Below are 23,302 nucleotides of genomic sequence, written 5' to 3' on the forward strand. Positions count from 1 at the left end.
TGATCCAACCATATTTTCTGCCTTCATCCTGCCTTCATCAAAATTTCACGTCCCTAAATAAAACACAAGCCAAATGTGATTTTTCTTGTGGGTTTAACACCTGCCAAGCACCAACTTTCCAGATGGTTGGGAACAGCTACATGATATATGGTTTGAATCAAATTATATTACAAAAGTTAGAACCCCCAATGATGTAAGAGACATACGTGATTCAAATAAAAGACACACAAGACAACCATTAATAAAAATGTCAACTTCAAGCTTTAAGCTTCAACAACTTTAAGCTTTTTAGGGGAATATTATTAAAACAGTAACAGTAAAACACTAAAAGAAAAAAGAAAAGAAAAGAAAAAAAAATGTTTTGGTCCTGTGGTAACTTTTGTCATGATGTCATGATGTTGATTATGTCATATGAAATCTGTTTCATTTTTTCACCAAATAGCATTTTTTTTGTAATTTTTTATTGGATAAGTTAAAAGTTAAACCTAACTACAAGTTAAACCGAACTACAAATCCAAACTTTGGGTTGTAGAGAAGACTCAAATTTCTGTGTGTATCTGACAGTAGCTTTATCAAATGAAATCAAATTATGTGACGTGACATGAGAAGCTCTCAAGATGAAGTCCATTTGTTCATACCCTCATATACTGAGACGCCAGACTAATATTTACAGACATGGCCCATAACGTGATTTGATTAAGCATCCAGCCCTACTTTTGACGTATTATCCAAACTTTGCCAAATTTCATTCCACAGGGAATTCCATTTTTGTGGCTACGTTCCATGATTCCACCCACTTTTACATCACATTATGCCAAAGAGGAAAATGTATGATAATGCATGAAAGAAAAATAAATATAAAAATCTACAAAATAATTATATTATAGAAGTCGCCAGCCATGTATTATGCACAAAAAAAAATAACATTTAGAAAAACTGGGAAAAATACAGTTTGTGGCTGGCTTGCAAATTAATGCGCTTTTGACAACTGTTTGCGAAAAAAAAAGTTACTTTTTGGCCCTGATTCTTTATATGACAGTTTGGACTGCTAATAGAAAGTGAGTGTGTGTGAAGGTGCTATGAATCCTCCCTATCTAGCAGCTGTCTCTTTTTTTCAGTTTAGTAACAGCAATAATTTCAGCAGTCGTGATTCAGCATCACCTTAGCTGTGTCTGAAACCGCTCACTCGTTCACTCATTCACTAATTCCTATATAGTGTATGGCATTTGAGTGCACTATATCTGCAAGGAGTGAACGAGATGAAGTGAGTGAATTCGGACGCTGACGTTTACACTGTGCGTCGGAGAGTTGGAGCTGTCGCAGAAAAGGCTTCGTCACGCGTACTGATAAAACTCCTTTTATCTTACATTACCTACTTTATAAAATAATATTAACAACAATAACAATCATAATGACTTTATTTTGTAATTATACCTCCGTGCCAGCTTTGTCGTTTCATTGACTGAAATTGTACATTAACTCTCACGTTCACAGATGACGTGTCGTCGAGCGCCCTCCGGCGACCGTTATTATGTTCAAAACGACGATTAACGGATATTTTTCAAATCCTCCACTGGATGTAATGTTTCATGCGCGCTCAGTTCTCTCCGCATTGGATTGTGGGAAATAGGGCTTCAGGAAGTGTACATCGAATGTACACTCGAATTCAGAGAGGATTGTGGGTAAAAGTAGTGAATGAATGTAGGGAATGATGTCATTCACTCAGAATTCGGACACCACTACAAAATGGCCGACACCCGATATAGTGCACTATATAGTGGATAGGGAGTGATTTCAGACACAGCTCCTGTCTTGCCCTGATGAATAATATCATATAAATGAATAATGTGTATAAAATGCCTCCATACATTACATTGTCTTGTCAGTGTCAGAAGTGTGATGAAGTGTGAAAAGACAAGACGAACTTTACACTCTCTAAAAAAGTCGCTGTGTGCAATTCGCATAAACAGACTTATTGTGTGATAGAGCTGTTCAGAGATGGTCATTCAGCTTGTACAGTATATTGTCATTCTTTCTTAATTCTAAATATGATATCTGCTGTTTTATATATATATATATATATATAAAGTTTAAAGAAAACTATTTGCTTGGCAAATATTTATTTATTGTTAAAATAATTGCACTTATTTTGATGTTTTGTTATATGTATAACATGTAGTACATCTTGAGTGTCTATATATTTTAGGCAACTATCTTGAATTATTGAATTGTGAGGTTTATGCTTAAAAACAAAAATGCCATGTAAGAAAAGCTAATTCCAGATACACTAATATTTAAATGTAAGTAATATAAGTAAAGTGTTAAATTGGTATATCGCTCTTAATTTTGATAGCTTACTTTAGATGTTCAATAATAATGATAAAATAATGATGTTAAAAAATCAGCTCTGCCATCAGAGGAATAAATTACATTGTAAAATGAATTAAAGTAAAGTAGATTACCAATCGTATTAAATAAATCGTAATTACCATTTACTTCTGAAAGAAGATTATTCTCTTTTTTTTTTTTTTTTTTTTTTACAAAATCTTATTATCATACACATTTGTGTAAACTCAGTTGTTACCCTCAAATCTGATAACACTTTTTACCCACTGGGGTCAATTTGATTGATTGACCTAAAATTGGAAAAGTATAAATATATCTGGTGTTTCATTTGTTTTATAATATTTCTAAGTATAGATTTTTGTAATCTATAACATTTGGAGAGAAAAACTATTTATTTTATCAAGTAACATGTAACATGAGTTATGTTTGGGGTCAGTCTCCCAAAAATTATGTTTTCCCCTCCCCCATGGCAAGGGAAATAAGTTTTCACAAAAATGACGTTTTCCCCTCCCCACGGCACAGGGAAAGAATTATAAGTTGTCCTGAGAATTATGTCACATGGCATGTGAATTACTAATGGTTCTCAATACTACTACAGAGATGGTTCTGTTTGGTTAGAGCCCTAAAACAGAGGGAAGTTTTTTTTTAATTTGATTTTGAATATATAAAATTACAAAGAACATTATAAATTCAAATTATAACATGTTATAGTGACCTCAATAATACAACCAAAACAAATGTGTGTCAAATTTTAATATTTCCTCTGTTTTATTATACATCTAAAAGAGCCTGGTCAAATTGACCCCAAGGAACACCGATGCTACAAAATGTTTATGGACTTTGAAAAAATATTAGCAGGTTAATTTTATGTTTACAGAGTTGTCCCCATTAAAGTAGGAAAAGTCATTAAATCTGAGGCAAAAAAAAAAAATTATGTTTTTACAGACGTCAAACATCGAATGGGGTTAAATTGACCCCAAAGATAATTGGAGAGTTAAGGATGTAACAATCAATATTAGTTGCATCCATAATCTCAAAACTCTAACGGGCTTTTTCAATCTGCAGATAGAACGGACAAGGGAAAAATTGTTTAATTCAACCGTCTAAAATAATGGTTTTAGCTTGCACTTAACAGAAGAACTGATATACACCCTACTGTGCCATTTTTTAAAATGAACAAATAACAGAACTGGTAAACAGTAAAATGGCAAATTACCAGGAGCATCAACAACTTACAGAGAGAGTCTATTGTACATATGTGTAAAATACCCAGAAGTACTCTGTGTTGATGCAATCATATCTCCACAACTGGAAACAGATTTACTGAACAACGAAAAAGAGAGAGAGAGAGAGGAGAGAAAGAAGGGGTAAAAATTTCTGCCAGATTTATAGTCAAGAAGAGGCTGAGAATTAAACAGAGGAAGTCACTTGGAGAAGCAGCACTAATTCCAGAAGTGGCTCTCTGGGACACAATAAAAGGGAGAGCATGACTTTCGGTAAAATGAATGGATGCAAAAAAAATAAATAAAAATAACAATAATATAATCTACTAAAAGTTGCATTTAGATGTAGTGGTATGAAGATAGCAAGGAACCACTTGAGAGGCACGTTTCTATTTCCACGAAAATAAATGAATAAACACTCAGAGAGGCTCTTCACCATATTCTATAATGAGTAGTGCATTAGAAACAGTGTGCCCAGGGACAAAACAGAAGCAAGCTCTAGGGAAGTCAGAGGAAGTGTGTCACTACTGGTTGTTGTAAAAGTGATCCATTTTGTATTTCCTTCTGCAATCGCATTGTTAATTCTAAAGGAATGTGTGCGTGATGTAAAAGTATTTTGAATACAGTCATATTCTCACGGTCGTTGCCTGTAATGAAAGTGCACGATCCTGAAGAAGATACTTAAATAGGTCTTTAATCCAAGAATCAAAACATTAAACCAGAGAATAAGGAGGAAACACAACCATGAACACACTGACTTCAAATATTAAACAATGCAGGACTGAAACAGAAGAGGGTAACACTTTCTATGAAGAACACCATGCTTATAATGAATTATAGCCCCATTTATACTTATTTATAAGTATTTTAGATATTCTATAAATATATTTATAAAGACTCATGAAGACCTTATCTGTATTATAATAACAGTTCCGATTTTTTATACTACAAGTATTAGAACACGAATGGATAGATGAAAAGGTAATAAGTGACGTAACAATTGAGTCTTCCCGGCCGAAATTACGCTAAAGCTTTCATTTTTAGACATTATGCACTGATACTACTTTTTCCAGAATGAATCCAATCCCGATATATACATTTTTGGTACTCGCTGATACCAATGTATAGCTAACACAGTCTCATCCCAAAAAGTCATATAACTGACGTTTTGGGACGTATTTTGACCATACGTCAATATCCGCCTTTTTAGGGCCCCCTTAAACGTCGGTAGATGGCGATCCCGGGCCGTCATACAACTGACGCTTTACCTTTAACGTCAGTTAGGTGACGGGTTAGGTTTAGGGTTAGGTTTAGGTCTGGGGTAGAGTTAGGATCCCATAACCTCATCTACCGACGTTTAAGGGGGCCCTAAAAAGGCGAATATTGACGTATGGTCAAAAGACGTCCCAAAACGTCACTTATATGACGTCTTGGAATGAGACCGGGTTGGCATAGCCGATACCTGTATTTCATGTTTAAACGTATTGGTAGAGACACAAAAATAATATAAATCATATTAGTTGGCTTAATTTGTTCATCAAATATTTTTTTCAGTTATTTTCATGCTTAAATGCATTGTTTGAGATTCTGTTACTTTCACTCTTCATTATATTGATCTATCATATGTTATCTTTTGTTTAATAGCACAGCACATATTTAGAGCAAAAACAACAGTAATCAATCAAATGTGAAAAACACTCATTCATTACATAAATTAAAACACACGGATCCCATTTGAATACACTGTCTACGTTCACTTGAATTCGTACTGTAAGTACACGTAACAAGTACAGAAAGTGTACTGTTTAAACATGTGTATTGTTTATTATAATTTACACAAAATGGTTTATTTTCATACAGTATATCTGTTTTTTTCCCCTTTAATTGCTGTGATGTCATCATGAGCCTATAAATTTCCTGTTTTGTCTCCTCCTCTTCCTCTTGGCATTGTTAATGCACTGGAGAGGTGAGTTATATTTGTCTCCTGTTTATTAATTAATCTTTATTTAATTAATAAAGATTATTAAGAGACTTTTGTACCGGTAACCCCGCTATCCACTCCAGCAACTAAAGTTCTAGTCTCTAATGCACTTCCATTCATTTCAAATGAAGCCATTGTTAAAGAACTGCTAAGATTCGGTAAGATAAAGCAGTACCATGGGATGTACAGACGCCGCTTTAAAGCATGTGCTTTCTTTCAGGCGTATGGTTTACATGTTTCTTAGCTCTCCGGAGAGGACACTGGAGGCTTATTTCCATGTAACTCACGGAGAGAACTCTTTTATGGTCTATATGCTAGATCTGAGAGTCTGAGATGCTTTGAGTGTGGAGACTTGGGCAATAAGCGATTTTCATGTCAGAAAACGATTTTCATGTCAGAAAGAAAACGAAGGTTAAAGGTATGAGCAGTGATGTTTTACAGGTAGCTGGCTCTCAGGAGAAAATGGATGATGAGTTGGGATGCAACTGTGTTAGTTTATCGCTGTGCCCCTAAACCTACCCCGTCACCTAACTGACGTTGAAGGTAAAGCGTCAGTTGTATGACGGCCCGGGATCGTCAACTAACCAACGTTTAAGGGTATGTTGACGTATGGTCAAAAGACGTCCCAAGACGTCAGTTATATGACGACTTGGGATGAGACTGTGTTAGTTTCGCAGTGCACTGTGATGAGGGGCTTGAGAAGGCTAAAGAGGCTGAGAAGGATTTGTATAGTGTTGTTGAACAAATCAATTCCTTTTTAGATCAAGCAAAAATTAAAACGGGGGTTGAGACAAGTGATTTTTTCCCCGTATACGGAAAAGTTTATTGTTTCAGCAATGAAGTCAGCAGCTATGAGGAACTTACTCTGCAAAAAAGATACTGCCTTAAAAAGCATGTAACAAACCTTGGTAAAAAGCTAGGGGAAAATTTAGATAATCACTATGGCTGAAAACCTTTCCTTTCTGTTGTTTTTTCTTCTTTTTTTTCTCTTTTCTCTATGGAGACTGTGAGGGTGGGAACTCTTAATATTAATGGGATGTGGGATGGGAAAAAGAATGAACTATTTTCAGAAATGATTGGATTGAAAGGCACTTGCTCATAGCACTTGCAAGAATGAAGTTGATTGGGGTCTAAAGTGGAAGGGAGACTATGTTCTTAGACATGGTACTAATTTAAGTGCTGGTGTAGCTGTCCTTTATCTAATGTCAAAATTTTACCAAAAAAAGAAGTAGTGCCAGGAAGGTTTTTAATTGTTAAGGCTGAAATCAGTCATCTAAAATGTATTTTTTGTAAATATTTACACTTCTAATGTTGGAGTGGAAAGAAAGGTATTCTTTGCTAAAGTAGAAAGCATAATCAAAGAAGAAGAAAGTGATGATTTTCTTACTGTTGTAGGAGAGGACTGGAACTGCACTGTAGATTTTGTTCTAGACAGAAACGGGGAAGAACCACATGGACAGTCAGCCTCCTGTTTGGCTAGTGTTTTAAAAAAGCTCAGTCTCTCTGATGTGTGGAGAGTTAATAACCCTTCTATAAAACAATATACATGCGTCAAAGTGAATAATGGGAGGATTAATGCTGCACGTTTGGACCGTTTTTATCTTGTAACCTGAAAAATAGAGTTGTTAACACAGACATTATCCAGTCTTTCTCATCATAAGCTTGTTACAGTTGGGTTTACCTTGTCTAAAAGTGTACATAAGATCTATTATTGGCATCTGAATACTAAACTATTATAAGATAAGTCTTTTTGTGAATATTTTGAGTTTTTTTTTTTTTTTTTTTTTGGGGGGGGGGGGGGGGTGTCAAATAGAACAGAGTAATTTTGAAAATATTATTCAGTGGTGGGAGATTGGCAAAGCCTATAAGAGATTTCTCTAAAAAAATATACTGCATACTCCTACAGCTGGAAGCGGAAATTGCTGACATTGAAACAAATATGACTGTTAATGATGATGCTACTTTAAAAGACTTGGGGGGTGTTCGGATGTGCGTGACGACTGGTGTCGTGGATCGGTCATTCTCAAGTGTCGTGTTGCTGTTGTATCAGTCAGATCAGCGCAGCACTCAATAATCGGGACAAGAGAGGTCCAGTATGGGACAAATAAATTTGGCCCAATAATCGGGACAGTTAAGCCTAGTTCACACTACATGATTTTAAAACGTCAGCCTGAACTGTGCGGTTCACACTACATGACGTGCTCTCAGTGAAATCAGGAGTGTTCAAGTTGTTTAGCTGTTCACACGACACAACACAACGTGATTGATCCACAACAGGAGGTAACTCACTACACGAGTTGACAATGCACTACATACGTAGAGATATAACCACGATCGGATGATAAGAGCAAATCATTTTTGACTATGAGAGCTGTTTCAGTACTATGGTACGGTCTGAATCATGAAAATAATCGAATAAATAACAAGTTGACAACAATTCTGTCACCCAACGATTCTATATTGTCTTCAAACCACGTTTTGTCATAAAAAACGTGAAAAACCAGCAATAAAACGAACCAGAAATGACGCGAAACAGCACGTGCGAAGATGACACAACACGTGAATATGGACGTCAGACTGAAACTAGTGCTGCACACTGCACAACGATCTGCTCTCAGAAAAAAATGCACAAAAAAAAAATAAAAACTACGATTTACCTGGTGTCCTCAACCCATGCGTTGCTATTATTGGCTGAACTCATGACATCACTGAGATTGAGTCGTGCGACGGCTCTGGATATCTAGCAGGCTAGATATTTTTCCGGGGATTGGCGACGCGTCTGTGAGCGTTTTCCCTGCGTTGTTGGCTCTTTCATACTAACAGATTGGCAAGCGTTCATCGTCCGCTATTCGCACGCGATAACACCCTGACCTGTCGGCGAGCTCACGATTTGCAAATCGGGCATAAAGGGCTTAAAATCCTGTAGTGTGAACTTGGCTTTAGCAACCCTACTCCCATTTCTTATTTTTTTCACTCAGAGCATAAAGTGGGTCAGCAGAAACAAATGATTTTACTGAAGGACATAATGGACATGCCACATCAGAACCACTGGTGATGAGAAGAATTGCTGTTGACTTTTATTCCAAATTGTATACTGCTGAAAGCTCAGATTCCAGGACTGGGCTGTTAAGAGGTTTACCCGTTATATCTGAAGAAAATAAACTGTCATTAAAGAATGATGACTCTTTTGAGGAAGTCTCTCGAGGTGTGATGAGTCTATCTTTAGCCGTTGTCCGGGAATGCATGGACTTTCAGCTGCGTTTTACAAGACTTTTTGGCCAACTGTAGGTCAGGAATTTTTTAAAGTGTTTCAGAAATGTTATCATGAAGGAAATCTTTCAACCAGCTGTCAAAGAGCGGTTTTGTCTTTGCTCCTGAAAAAGGGTGACTTAGCACTCCTAAAGAACTGGAGACCAGTTGCGTGCAGATTATAAAATGTTTTCAAAGGTTTTAGCAAATAGATTAACCAAAGTTTTACATGAAATTGTACATAAAAATCAGTCATATTGTGTTGAAAAAAAAATCAGTTAATTACAGATGATCTTCATTTAATTAGGGATGTTTTTGTTAATGCAAATTGTAATGATCTTAAGTTGGGCCTTTTGTATTTAGATCAAGAAACACAGCTTTTGATAGGGTTGATCATGTTTTTTTGTTTGATGCCCTTAATGCTTTTGGTTTTAGAATTTTTTTATTTCAATCATCAAAATTATTTATACCAAAGCAACATGTATGGTATGATTAAAATGGGTGGTGGGTTAAGTATCCCTATAGATGTAAGAAGAGGTATTATATGGTTGCCCAATTGCAGGACAATTGTATAGTATCGTAATTGAACCATTGCTATGTAAATTGAGAAGGGAACTAATGGGTTTACAGGTTAATACCATTAAGTACTCTATTAAATTATCTCCATATGCTGATGATCTCACAATTACAATCAGAGAAGAAAGTGAAATTCAGGTACAGTGTTTTGGTAAAGCCTCGTCCACTGTAGTCAACAGGGGCAAAAGTGATGCTTTGTGGTGTGGAAGGGGTTCTAAAGGTCCAGTACTTCCTGGTGGGTTACAGTGGGGGAGAACAGGTTTTAAGTATTTAGGGTTTTTTATAGGAATTGAGGAACATAGAGATAAAAATTGGGAGGGCCTTGTGGAAAAAGAGTGTGCCTGGTTGTCTCGCTGGAACCTCAGCTGTCCTATAGGGGGAGGGGTTCTGGTGTGTAACTACCTGGGGTGCGTTTCCCGTACAACGACGTAGTTCACTGTTTCACTACCATAGAACGATGCATCGTTGGATAAATCAACTAGCTAGTCACGACTGTTTCCCGAAACCCACTGTCGCAAAGTATCGTTCAACCACATTGGTTTCGCATGTGGTGGAGTAATAACTACTCTTAATGAAACTTTTTGAGATCCAATTAACGCTAGATTTGTTCATATAAATTGCAGGCATGTCATCTGAGGACTATGTCTAATTGTTCTCAGTTATTTTGCTTTATTACCAGACTCAATATTTGGCTCGTTCTTACATAGTGGAGCACGTTCGCACATGCGCACTCTTCAAACACGTTACTTCAAATCTTTTGACAAACTAAAAGACGTAAATTACATTTGTATTTATTCTAAATAAAAGGCACCGGTTGTACTGAATGTCAGCTTGCTTATTTTGCTCAAGATAAGGATTTATTACCTCCAAATGTGATGCAATATAGAAACGATGCCTCTAACCACAGGTCGAGAGCTGTCGTTCAAACCACACAACTTTGCTATGCTGTTTACGAATGTCCGTTTGAACGATGGTTTCGGGAAACACCGACTCGTTGAACTATGCAGATAACGACGGAACTTGCGACCATAGTTGGCTAACGATGCTTTCGAGAAACGCACCCTGATTGCTTCTTCATTATGGCACAAAATGATGATTCTAGAACCTTCTAAAAAGCTGATGAAAGGAATAGAGCAGCGGATAGTAGACTTCTTCTGGTCAGGACAGCATTGGTTGAAGGCTTCTGTTCTATACTTACCAAGGCAAGAAGGAGTCCAGGGGCTGATTGACATCAAATCAAGATTAAAGGCTTTTCGAAACCAGACAGCAAGGAGATTAATCTATGGTGTGGATGTGAGCTGGGCTAAGATTGCATGTGTTCTCCTGAGAAGAAACATGGGATTAGATTGTTACCTGTTTCTGATGGATCTTAATAAACTGGATTTGTCTGGACTGAGTCTCTTTTATGGATCACTCTTTAAGTCATGTCCAGTTTGTAAGTTCCCTATCGAGGGAACTCAACACTGCGTCGATAAAATCGACTCTTTGGGGACGCTCCCTAAGCGTGCGCCTCTGAAGTATGAATGAAACTAATCCAATCCTGATTGGTGTTGCGTCGTGACGTAACATGTGACGGCATACCCGGAAGTATAAAAGTGACGCTGTCACAACACACACTAGCTTTCGCTCTTCAGCAAGCGCTTTATGTTGAAACTGTCTGTCTTATTTGGTGTTGTTTGTCTTATTATTGAAAGAAAGTATGGCCAGTGAACAATTCAAGAGGTGTGTGCATCCCTGCCCTCGTTTCATCACGGGTGGGGACGCACACTCTCTATGTGTGTATTGTTTGGGAGTGCAGCACGCACGGGCAGCTCTCGAGGGGGCTGCTTGTGAAATGTGTGAGGCTTTGCCTATTAGAGTGCTGCGCTCCCGGCTGGCGTGCTTTGACGAGCACGGTCAGGCTCGCGTTCCCCAGGGTTCCGGTCCCGCATATGTCGAGGCGATGCGGCGACTGAGATCCTGGGGTTCGCAGCGGGATCTGGCGGAGGAGAGTGAGAATGCTGAGGCATTTTCTCGCTCGCCATCGGCTGGTCCCGCAGCCTCTGAGAGTGGTGTGGGAGCCCGCGCTGCGGTTTCTCCTACCCGCGATCAGGTCCCGGTGCTTGAGCTGTCTACTTCTGAGGAAGGGGACGTGCTCAGCATCGATGCGGACGACCGTGATCTCAGCACGCCATCACGCGGCCTGGGTTATGAGGAGCTGGTGGAGGTTGTGACACGCGCTGTGGCCAGACTAAACATCAGCTGGCCACAACATGAGCAGGAAACGCAAGTCACCAGTAAAATGGACGAGCGTTACCTGCAGCGCAGGTCACAGCCTCACCGCCGGGGTCTGCCGTTTTTCCCTGATCTCCATAAAGAGATCTCGAGAACGTGGGAAAGACCGCATTCGTCCCGTATTTCGAGTCCCAATGTAATAGATTACAGCAATGTTATGGGGGCTCGAGATATGGGATATGGGAAGATGCCGAAGGTGGAGGAGGCTTTAGCGAGCTATCTCTCTCCCGAATCGGCGTCTTCCCTAAAGACCCCGGTGTTGCCTAGTAAGCCCTGCAGAGAGACATCTGCATTGGTGGGCAGGGCTTACATGGCGGCGGGTCGGGCTGGTTCGTGTCTGCACTCAATGGCGATTTTGCAGGCATACCAGGCCGACCTCCTGAAAGATTTGGATGAGGGGGAGGGGCCTACTCCTGAAGATGTCGCGGAGTTGAGGAAGGCCGCAGATTTGTCTCTCCGGGCCACTAGGGAAGCGGCCAGCGCTATTGGCCGCTCTATGGCGGCCATGGTGGCCACGGAGAGGCATCTGTGGCTGAACTTATCCGGTATTAAAGAAAAGGATAGGTCCTTCCTGCTGGATGCGCCGCTTTCGGCTTCTGGCCTGTTCGGCGACGCCGTTAATTCGGTTGTCGACAGGTTTCAGGAGTCGAGAAAACAATCTGCGGCGTTCCAGCAGTACCTCCCCCGGAAAGCGAAGGCCAAATCTAGTAGGGGGGGGCAAAGCAATCAGCCCCAGCCATCAGCCAGCTCCTCCCACAGGGCAGAGCAGAAGGAGAGCGTTTCCTCTAGAGCCCCCCCTCCGGGGTCTTGGCAACAGAGGAAACGCTCCCAAAAACCGAAGTCCTCCAGCCAGAGGGGCGACCTGAGGGACGTCATTCAGGCTAAGAGGACTTCGGAAAAGAGGTCCTAGCCAAGGCAGGACTTCAGAGGGCTGCCCCCTCCGCAGTGAGACAACCGAGGTTGTTCTCACAACGGGGCCCTCTAGGAAAAGATGCAGGTCCGCCGTTAACAGCGCTTCGGGCCGCATCAATTTCCAGCGAAAAGACACCAGAGGCCAGCCTCGAGAGGCTGGTACCCTTAGCAGATTTTGTAGAGGGATGGTATCATCTTCCCAACATATCTCCATGGGTCCTGCAGATAATACGAGTTGGGTACAGACTGCAGTTCGCGCACCGCCCCCCCAAGTTCTCTGGGGTGGTGCTCACTGCGGTGGTCCCAGAGCAGGCTCAGGTGTTGGAACAAGAAGTACAGACTCTGCTGTCGAAAGGAGCCATAGAACGTGTTCTTCCGGTAGACAGGGAGTCCGGGTTTTACAGCCGGTACTTTATAGTTCCAAAGAAGGATGGGGGGTTAAGGCCAATTTTGGATCTCAGGGTGTTGAACCGGTCTCTGAGAAGGTTCAAATTCAGAATGTTGACCATTCCAACAATCGTGAGTCAAATCAGATCCGAGGACTGGTTTGTCACGATAGATCTGAAAGACGCCTATTTTCACATCTCCATCCTTCCTTGTCACAGGAGGTACCTGAGGTTCGCTTTCGGGGGCGAAGCATACCAATATCGGGTTCTTCCGTTCGGCCTAGCACTCTCTCCCCGCACATTTACCAAGTGTATGGACGTGGCCCTTGCTCCACTGAGACTTCAGGGGATTCGCGTATTGAATTATCTCGACGACTGGCTTATTTTGGCCCAGTCTCGGGAGATGGCAGTTCGGCATCGAGATGTCGTTCTTGGCCATATTCAAAAATTGGGGTTAAGACTCAATTTGAAGAAGAGTGTGCTAGAACCGTCCCAGGGCACGACCTTTTTGGGAGTCGTGTGGAACTCGATTACAATGCAGGCACGTATGTCTCCCGCACGTATCGAGTCAATTCTGGCGATGGTGTCCAGGGTGAGGCTAGGTCAGGCCGTCACTGTGAAACACTTTCAAAGGATGCTGGGCCTCATGGCAGCGGCATCCAACATTATTCCTCTGGGCCTCCTTCACATGAGGCCCCTCCAGTGGTGGTTGAAGACCAAGGGGTTCTCACCCAAAGGAAATCCGTTCCGTATGATCAGAGTAACGCGCAAGGGCCTTCAGTCTCTGCAAATATGGAAGAAGCCTTGGTTCCTATCCCAAGGGCCAGTGTTGGGGGTGTCATGTCGCCGGGAAACCGTTTCGACAGACGCCTCCCTTACGGGCTGGGGCGCGGTCATGGACGGCCGCTTTACCAGGGGTCTGTGGCAGGACCATCATCGCACTTGGCATATAAATTGCCTGGAGATGATGGCGGTATTCAAGGCTTTGAGGAGCTTCCTCCCAGACATCGAGGGTCGCCACGTCCTTATACGGACAGACAATACGTCAGTGGTGGCCTATCTGAACCGACAGGGGGGACTCAGATCGCGCCCTCTGTGCAAACTGGCGCATCAGATTATCCTTTGGTCCCAGGGAAAGATATTGTCAATAAGGGCAATGTATATCCCAGGGGTTCAGAATCGGGGAGCAGACATCCTGTCGAGGCAGGGGCTGAGGCCCGGGGAATGGAGACTTCATCCGGATGTGGTGAAGTCGATATGGGAGAGGTTCGGACCGATGGAAGTGGATCTGTTTGCGTCTCGAGAGACGTCCCACTGTCCACTTTGGTTCTCCCTCTCACATCCAGCCCCACTGGGGTTGGATGCCATGGTACAGGCTTGGCCGAGGCTTCGCCTGTATGCTTTCCCCCCGATCGCTCTGCTCCCAGGGGTCCTGGAGAGGGTCCGTCAAGAGGGCATCAGTCTACTTCTGGTTGCCCCGAGATGGCCGACACGAGTATGGTTCTCGGATATAATATCACTCCTCATAGCTCCGCCATGGCCGATTCCTCTGAGGAGGGATCTATTGTCTCAGGCGGAGGGCACAATCTTCCACCCTCGCCCAGAGTTGTGGAAGCTGTGGGTCTGGCCTCTGAGGGGGTTCAGTACCTAAATGCTGGCTTATCAGCTGAGGTGGTTGAAACCATACTTAGCTCTAGGGCCCCATCTACCAGGAGATTATATGGCCTCAAGTGGAAGGTGTTTCACACTTGGTGTGGAGAACGAAGGTTGGATCCAGTAAACTGCCCAGTGGCTTCAGTTCTGGAATTCCTTCAGGATCGTTTCTCTGCGGGTCTCTCCCCGTCCACTCTTAAGGTGTACGTGGCTGCCGTTTCGGCTTTCCACGCGCCAGTAGATGGTGGACCTCTGGGGAGGCACCAGTTGGTCATTAGGTTTCTCCGTGGTGCTTGGAGGATGAGGCCGGCGATCAGGTCCAGGGTGCCTGCCTGGGATCTGGCAATAGTTCTGGAAGGGTTGTCCCTCGCTCCCTTCGAACCTTTAGAGTCGGCTTCGCCTAAGGACTTAACGTTGAAAATGGTCTTTCTCTTAGCGATTACCTCTCTTAAGAGGGTGGGAGATCTCCAGGCCCTGGCGGTAACGCCAGCTTGCTTGGAGTTTGCCCCTGGCAAAGTAAAGGCCTTTTTGCACCCGAGTCCGGGCTACGTGCCTAAAGTTCCTTCGAGTACGGCTCGCTCTGTAGTCCTTCAGGCATTCCATCCTCCACCTCATGTGTCGGCGGGAGAAGAGAGGCTTCACTTGCTCTGCCCCGTCAGAGCTTTGAGTGTATACTTGGAAAAGTCTGCTTCTTGGAGAAGATCTGACCAGTTGTTAGTATGCTTTGGGTCACCTAAGAGGGGGCTCCCGGCGACCAAACAAACTATAAGTAACTGGATTGTCCAGGCTATTACTGAGGCTTACAAGGTGCGTGGGGTTCCTTCACCTTTGGCCTTAAGGGCTCACTCGACTAGAGGCATGGCTTCCTCTAGGGCCCTTCTGTCGGGAGTACCTCTGCAGGAGATTTGTGAGGCAGCCGGCTGGGCTACCCCGCATACTTTCATCAGGTTTTACAGTCTCAGCCTTCCCAGTACGCCCGGTGCACACGTACTCGGCCCTTGCTGAGTGCCTAATCAGTTTCACTCTGGGGCGGGTCTGTTCGGTGCGTGGCCTAGTGGGTACTCGTTCCCCAAAGAGTCGATTTTATCGACGCAGTGTTGAGTTCCCTCGATAGGGAACGTCTCGGGTTATGACTATAACCCTTGTTCCCTGAGAAGGGAACGAGACACTGCGTCGTGTTGCCACGCCCCCTTTTCAGACCCTTGAGCGTCTTGCTTCATCGCGAGGCTAGTGTGTGTTGTGACAGCGTCACTTTTATACTTCCGGGTATGCCGTCACATGTTACGTCACGACGCAACACCAATCAGGATTGGATTAGTTTCATTCATACTTCAGAGGCGCACGCTTAGGGAGCGTCCCCAAAGAGTCGATTTTATCGACGCAGTGTCTCGTTCCCTTCTCAGGGAACAAGGGTTATAGTCATAACCCGAGACGTTCTCACGGGATGGAAGTGCCATTCAGAACTTGTGGCTGAATGAAGAGCTGCTTTTCTTTGATTCTGCTCTGGATGTGGATGCTCTTAAATCGCACACTCTTACAAAAGCCATGTGGCCGGCAAATATATTAAAGATTGGACATTTGAGAATCAATAAAGAATGAATTAACCCTGAGAATTTATCTGAAAAGTTGAGAATTAAATTCTCAGACTGATAAAAAAAATCTTTTGACTCAGATAATTGACATCTTGCCTCAGGATTACAAATTGGCAATGGAAAGTTTTGAAAAAGAGACTGATCACTATAGTTTTTTTGGTAAAACTTTAAAATAATGGTCGGTAGTTAACAAGTAGCTATGCAGGTAGTATGGAAGCAATATTAACTAAGCATTAAGTAATAGGTAATTTAGTAAAAAAAAAATATATTTTTTTTTAAAATTTTTTAGTAAAAATATAATCCACTTTCACTAATAAACAATAACACCACACACGTTTACTTATCTATCTAAAAGGGGACATTCCATAGACTTCTGTTGTAAAATCTACAACCTAACCCTAACAGAATACGTAGGCCTACTGCATTTAGAAAAAAAAAAAAAAAAAAAAAAAGTTGTAGTTTCAAACAGGGACATTCACAAAAAAAGGATTTGTCATATTTAGCTCACTTTCGGGTACATATTTGTCAACAAAATATGGTTTAGTAGGTATACTCACACACATCCAGTAACATCCACTTTAGTTCTGGTTCTGACCAATAAGGGAAAAATCTGCAGTAAATCACGCTGATTAAATCTAACAATCACTTATCATATCATGTAAAACCATGCAAATTATACTTTATTCGCAAGTTGTTAATGTTCAACATCAGCATTTCTTGACTACATTTAAAGCCCTTCCGATATTTATCCTTGTTTTTGCATGGGCCCTTTTCTCCTTTTTTCTGTAGCCACTCTGAAGTCTTTTGCATTTTACATCTGTTGTCCCTGGTGATTGCCGTTAGAAACTTTCTGGATCTGACATCAAATTGATAAGTTTAATTATATCAATTGCAGTGAGAAAAGGCTATTAATCTCCACCTCCAACATCCTCACACACAATATAGCTTATAACGAGACTCCTTCTTTATGTGTACAGATGTGACATAATGACGCAAAGACATGCTCAAATTTCATGCGGAAATCTACCAGTACCACTGGAAATAAAAACATTATTACAAGTTTACAGCTTTGAATCGAGCTAAGGCAAGCAGGTCGTTTTTAACACTGCCTGGTTATGTATGTGCTCAAAAATGCATTTTGGATAATTTTTAACCCCTAAAAGCTTCGACTGCAGCTTTAAATAAGATCTAAATAAGCCTGTTTAAATTCTCCTAAAATCCATCCATAATTCTCCATTTCCTGATTTCTGTTTTTCTCCTGAACACTAATATTTTTACAAGCCAGCCATAATCATATTGCCTAGGATCTAGAGATACTCCCCTGAGGCATGGTCAGGCATGTTAGCTGAAAAAAACATTTAGTTTCAAATTCTGCCCAGAACTCATTATATTGGTCTTTCAGGGAGCAAAACATATTTACACGTCTAGATCAGCCATTCTCACACCTCCCACTAAACTGCAGACATGCTGGTGAACAAGTTAAGGTTTTTTTTTTTTTTCTTTTTCCCCACCACTCAATAATGTCAAGGGTTTCCACAGAACTCTTGACATTAGTTGTCTTTAATCCACTCCAGCCACTGCAGTCATCTTTTACAACTTGCCTTCGCTCTCTATATTCCACTTTTATTGATCCTCCCGTATTCACTACCAAACACTTTTACCCCTTTTTCTAAAATTTTCGCCATGTATTTTATCTCGAACTAGCATGATGTCCCCATTTTTAAAGAAAGTCTTAATTTATACTCCTTCCTATTCACATCTAAAACAAAAGTCACATTTGCCTTTCAGATTTATGTTATTATCCAGAAAGTATGATGGCTTCCTGAAAATTGTTCACAGTTAGAGGCAAAAATGCCCTTGTTACAAGATTTTTCTTTTTCCATTTTTCTTTTTTTTAAACCTGCATGGCTTTACACTTTACACTTAAAATAAAGGTAACACTTTATTTTATTTTACAGTGTCCTTGTTACATACAGTTACATGTACTTACCATAGTAATACCAGTAAACTATGCATAATTACATGCAAATAACCCTTAACCAAACCCTAATCCTACCCTAACCCTATAGTAAGTACATGTTGTTAATTATTATTACTCAGTACTTAAATGTATAATTTAATATTATAATAAACACCATACTGTGTTTGACCCCCTTTCGCCTTCAGAACTGCCTTAATTCTATGTGGCATTGATTCAACAAGGTGCTAAAAGCATTCTTTAGAAATGTTGGCCCATATTGATAGTATAACATCTTGCAGTTGATGGAGATTTGTGGGATGCACATCCAGGGCACGAAACTCCCGTTCCACCACATCCCAAAGACGCTCTTCTGGGTTGAGATCTGGTGAGTGTGGGGGCCATTTTAGTACAGTGAACTCATAGTCATGTTCAAGAAACCAATTTGAAAAGATTCAAGCTTTGTCAAGTCACCTTGACTTGTTGACAAGTCACGCAGACCCTACCCCAGACCTAAACCTACCCATAACTGTGCATGTTATATTGATGCTAAAGGGTTCCATGTGCGTAGTATTTCAACGAAATGTCATATAAAAAGGATGAGAATGTGTTGAAATATTACAACACAGATCAATATTGTTGAATATGAAATATTATTCATGCACCTTTGTGACATGGTGCAGTATCCTGCTGGTAGTAGCCATCAGAGAATGGGTACATGGTGACAATTAAGGGATGGACATGGTCAGAAACAACGCTCAGGTAGGCTGTGGCATTTAAACGATGCCCAATTGGCACTAAGGGGCCTAACGTGTGCCAAGAAAACATCCCCCACACCATTACACCACCACCACCAGCCTGCACAGTGGTAACAAGGCATGATGGATCCATGTTCTCATTCTGTTTTTTACGCCAAATTCTGACTCTACCATCTGAATGTCTGAACAGAAATCGAGACTCATCAGACCAGGCGACAATTTTCCAGTCTTCAACTGTCCAATTTTGGTGAGCTCTTGCAATTGGAGCCTCTTTTTCCAATTTGCATGAAAATCCCGGTAACTGAGCGGATTGTGAAATACTCAGACCCATCTGGCACCAACAACCATGCCACGCTCAAAATTGCTTAAATCACATTTCTTTCCCATTCTGACATTCAGTTTGGAGATTGTCTTGACCAGGACCAAACCCCTAAATGTATTGAAGCAACTGCCATGTGATTGGTTGATTAGATAATTGCATTAATGAGAAAATGAACAGGTGTTGTTCCTAATAATCCTTAAGGTGAATGTACATAGCACATTCATTGCAAGGTTTCAGCTGTATGATTTCAAACCTGTAATATGTAAACTTCTGAACTTGTAATTCCAGTTAATCCGATGAAACAGATATACTTGTATCGATAACAAACACTTTCCACAAACGCTATGGTTTCTTTCTACACAATTACACTCTAGGACAGATAGCTGCAATTCAGTGTTGTTGAGAGTCTTCACTCCGATGAGGCGAGTGAAGAAGTAAGTTACCGCTGAGAGTATAAGAAGTCCCTGGGCTGGAGGCCCAGTAGCACCGTAAACCAGCTCAATCTCTTCCATCTCAGATAGGAGTATTACTTTATTTTATTTTATTTTTACTCTTAACTGTTTTTATTTATATTGATTGCATTTACTGAATGAGCACTGTGCCACTGTTCGTATTTTTGATACTGTATTTTATTTTTACTATCATGATTTTTTTTTATTCTAAACGGTTTTAATTATTCTGATTTCTTTTGATTATTTAAATTTCTTCCATGAAAAGCACTTTGAATTGCCACATGTGTATGAAATGTGCTATATAAATAAACTTGCCTTGCCTTGCCTCTTATGGGTGAGGGCTTTCAAACTCGCACCTCATTGTTGTCTTATTTATTAGAGCCACTGACTCTAATCACTCCATTCATATAAAGTAAACATTACAACATATATATCTTTGCTATTCTCTCTCTCTCTCTCTCTCTCTCTCTCTCTCTCTCTCTCTCTCTCTCACTATATAAAAATGTTACTGCCTGCCACATTCTCTGCCGTTGTTAGATGGCAGCATGACAGCGTGCCACACAGCATCTTCTTTTTGACACTGGCTTTAATTCATTGCACTGCAACATAGGTGTTAACTGCCAAGGCTCTCCTATACAGAGGTCAATCAGGATTTCAGGATTTTACTTCATCAGCTCTCTCTGCAGTAAACATGTCGGGACAATTTTTCTAGAGGGCTTTTCATATCTCTTGCTGTGGTGATTGTGTCCAATTTATTTCATTTTAAAATATGCCAATAAATCTGGTGTACAGAAACAAACAGAGAGACACAAATAAAGGCAGTTCTTAATGTCCATATAGAACATTAGGTAATGATGCAGTAACTGTCAAATATTGAGGTGACAACTGCATATAAACTGGTGGTTAGTAGAAGACTCAGTCGGGATCACCACAGTCTGTTTACAATATGGCAAGTGGCGGATGAAATAATCAGTTTGATTCTGATTACCTGGTGTGACCTGGTTTGGGCACAATTCAAGTTTAAAGGGGGTTTATGCACAGCAAACTTACATATTCTGTAAAGCAGACTGCACCTCTATCAGTTCAGGTCTTTTGTATGTGTATTGATAAAAATTGAGCTCTTTTAAATGAGTAAGCAAAGATGAGCATAACCGATGTCCATCACATATGCAGTTTGATCTTTTTTTCTTCCTCTCAATTTAAATTGAATAAAACAGTAACACAAAAATAACTAGCTTAGCTGATTACATTAAAAATCCATATATCGTTGTCATTTATGTACTGCAGTTAACACTTTCTCTGTTAGTGGATGCGATGTGACCCGTTTTCCTGTTTGTTAATGTGACGTTCAACACAAAAGTGAACAGAAGTGGCCACAAACCACTGAATATCGAATTGGAATATAAACTGATATAAGAGGAGGAATTGAATTTCCCTTCACTGTCAGAAATTCATTAGTTTAACGCAACGTTTATGCATAAGCTTAGGCCTAAGTAATTACATCATTAGTTTCAACTAATTATGGCCATTTATTCCCTGAGACATATTTATCTAAACCAAGTTCAATATGGTCAAACATTTGAATATTCATTTTGACTAATTATGACTATTTATTCTCTATTATCTTGATCAGACATATTTCTTTAAACTAACTTCAATACTTTCAAAACGATAAATGGTCCACCGTGTCACAGTCAGTGGCTGTAAAGAAGTGCACGATGAAAGAAATATTCAAACTGGCCTTTAATCTAATATTAAAACACACACAGGAAAATAACTAGCACTTTACCATAGATGTTAAATAACAACAATGCAAGACCGGAACTTAGGGCTTAAATACATAAGGGCAAACAAAGGAATTGATAAGTAAATAAACTAGAAAAATTGCATTTCCTGCGGAACATGCGTGTGAATGCTTGAAATGCTTAACTGAAATGCACAAACAACTGCAAAATATTGCTAAACAAGCTGAAATGCAGAAACAACTGCAAAACAGATCGAATGCATTAATAACAGCCCATTCTCATCCCCAAAGCGTGCATTTTGACCATGCTTCATTTTGGATTGTCTGTCACTCTTGTCCTTTGGAAGGACACAGAGAAAAAACTATAAGTCTGAGGAATTTACTAAACACACGCGAGGAACCACAACAAAAAATAAATAAATACCTACGTTTCAAGTATAATTTCATGCCCAGAGAGTTAAAATTGTGGCCAGGCCAGTGATTTAAAAAATATTTTTTACGCTTAGTTTTCAAGCTGGCTCACTATAGCATATGACATTACGTGCTCTAGCTCTGAACATTCTGTCTCATCCACTCCCATTATAATCTCAGAAACTGCTTGAAAAACTTCATGAGACTAAAGTAGAGATTGTGAAAAAAGTATAAAAGATATCAAAAAGTTGAATACAACTTTAATAGCTTAAAGATTTCTCAACATTTTAAAGTTGAAATGACAGAAATAGCTGAAAGGAAGAATACGGAATAATAAAGATTTGGATTTCAATAGTGTGAATACTGGAAGCATTCAGTGGTCCATTCATTCATGCTGGAAGCATTCAGTGGTCCAATCCATTCATTTGGATTTCAATGGGCTCTATGCACGGCGTTATTTCTGGTGAAAGTGTAAGGATGCTCGATAACTTCCGCCGATCATAGAGTCCAATGCAATAGCGAGAATTTATATTGAATTTTATACTCCATGGTTATACTAATGAAACGTTAGTCACAAAAACAGATAAAACAGACACCCCTCGTTGTGTTTATGCTTCTTTTTAAGATTATATTAAATAAACATATATAAAATTACATCTAAACGTATGTACGTTTCGTTTCAAAGACGGGAGGACAGTAAATATTGAAGACTCTGCCATAATCCCGTTTTCTCCGGTTTTCCTCCGCTTTAATCTACACAACCGGAAATGGACGAGCATCCTTGCGTCAAATGCGGAACTTATGCGTGCATATAGCCCATAGTGTGAATGCTGGAAGCATTCTGTTCAGGTGTGTCTCGTTAATAGTAACGAGACACACCTGAACAGAATCCTCAAATCAATCAGAAACCATAGAAACAAACAGGCAGGGAACAGAACAAACTCTAAACGTGACACACAGTTTCATATAACTTTATAATAATCAAACATAAATTATTTTAAAAAAATATCTAAAATTATATTTAATTATCATTATTTTTGCTCCATTTTGGAGGATTTGAGAAAAATGAGAAAATAGAATGCTTGGGAAAAAAATCTTTTTTTTCCCACCATAGTTTATTTTATTCCAATTTAATATAAATTTCATTTTAATCATTGTAATAATGATTACTTAAATAATTTCTAATTTGGAAAGAATTTTGGATTACACAGTCTCCACAGCCAATTATCTCTGTGTTTCATTGTTTGATTGCATATTTTTCCAAACTGGTTTACTATTTTGGTGTTGGCTATTTCAAATCTGGCTACACAAGACAATTAGAGAACTTTTTTTCAGTTTTTTACTTGTCAAAAGTCAACAACCATTTTTTTTTTTTTTCTTTTGCAAGCCAGAACATTTCTGGTTGAGCCTGTCGCTCTCTGACAAACTGGACACTAATAAGGCGCAAATAAGGTGCAACACACACA

General features: G+C 40.3%; 1 long non-coding RNA gene across 2 annotated transcripts in view; it reads right to left on the bottom strand.

Annotated features, from left to right (window-relative positions):
• The window catches only part of LOC148973697 (uncharacterized), a 53,286-nt gene that overhangs the window by 21,796 nt on the left and 8,188 nt on the right, over positions 1-23,302 (bottom strand). The window contains exon 2 of one of the 2 annotated variants that reach the window (XR_016146479.1): positions 6,938-6,977. The exons of the other annotated variant lie outside the window; for it this stretch is intronic. This is a non-coding gene — a long non-coding RNA (uncharacterized LOC148973697). The remainder of the gene's footprint in view (positions 1-6,937; positions 6,978-23,302) is intronic. 2 annotated transcript variants of the gene reach the window in all.

Source organism: Pimephales promelas, chromosome 14 (assembly GCF_988280905.1).
Source record: "Pimephales promelas chromosome 14, fPimPro1.hap1.1, whole genome shotgun sequence".
Classification (NCBI taxonomy): Eukaryota; Metazoa; Chordata; class Actinopteri; order Cypriniformes; family Leuciscidae; genus Pimephales; species Pimephales promelas.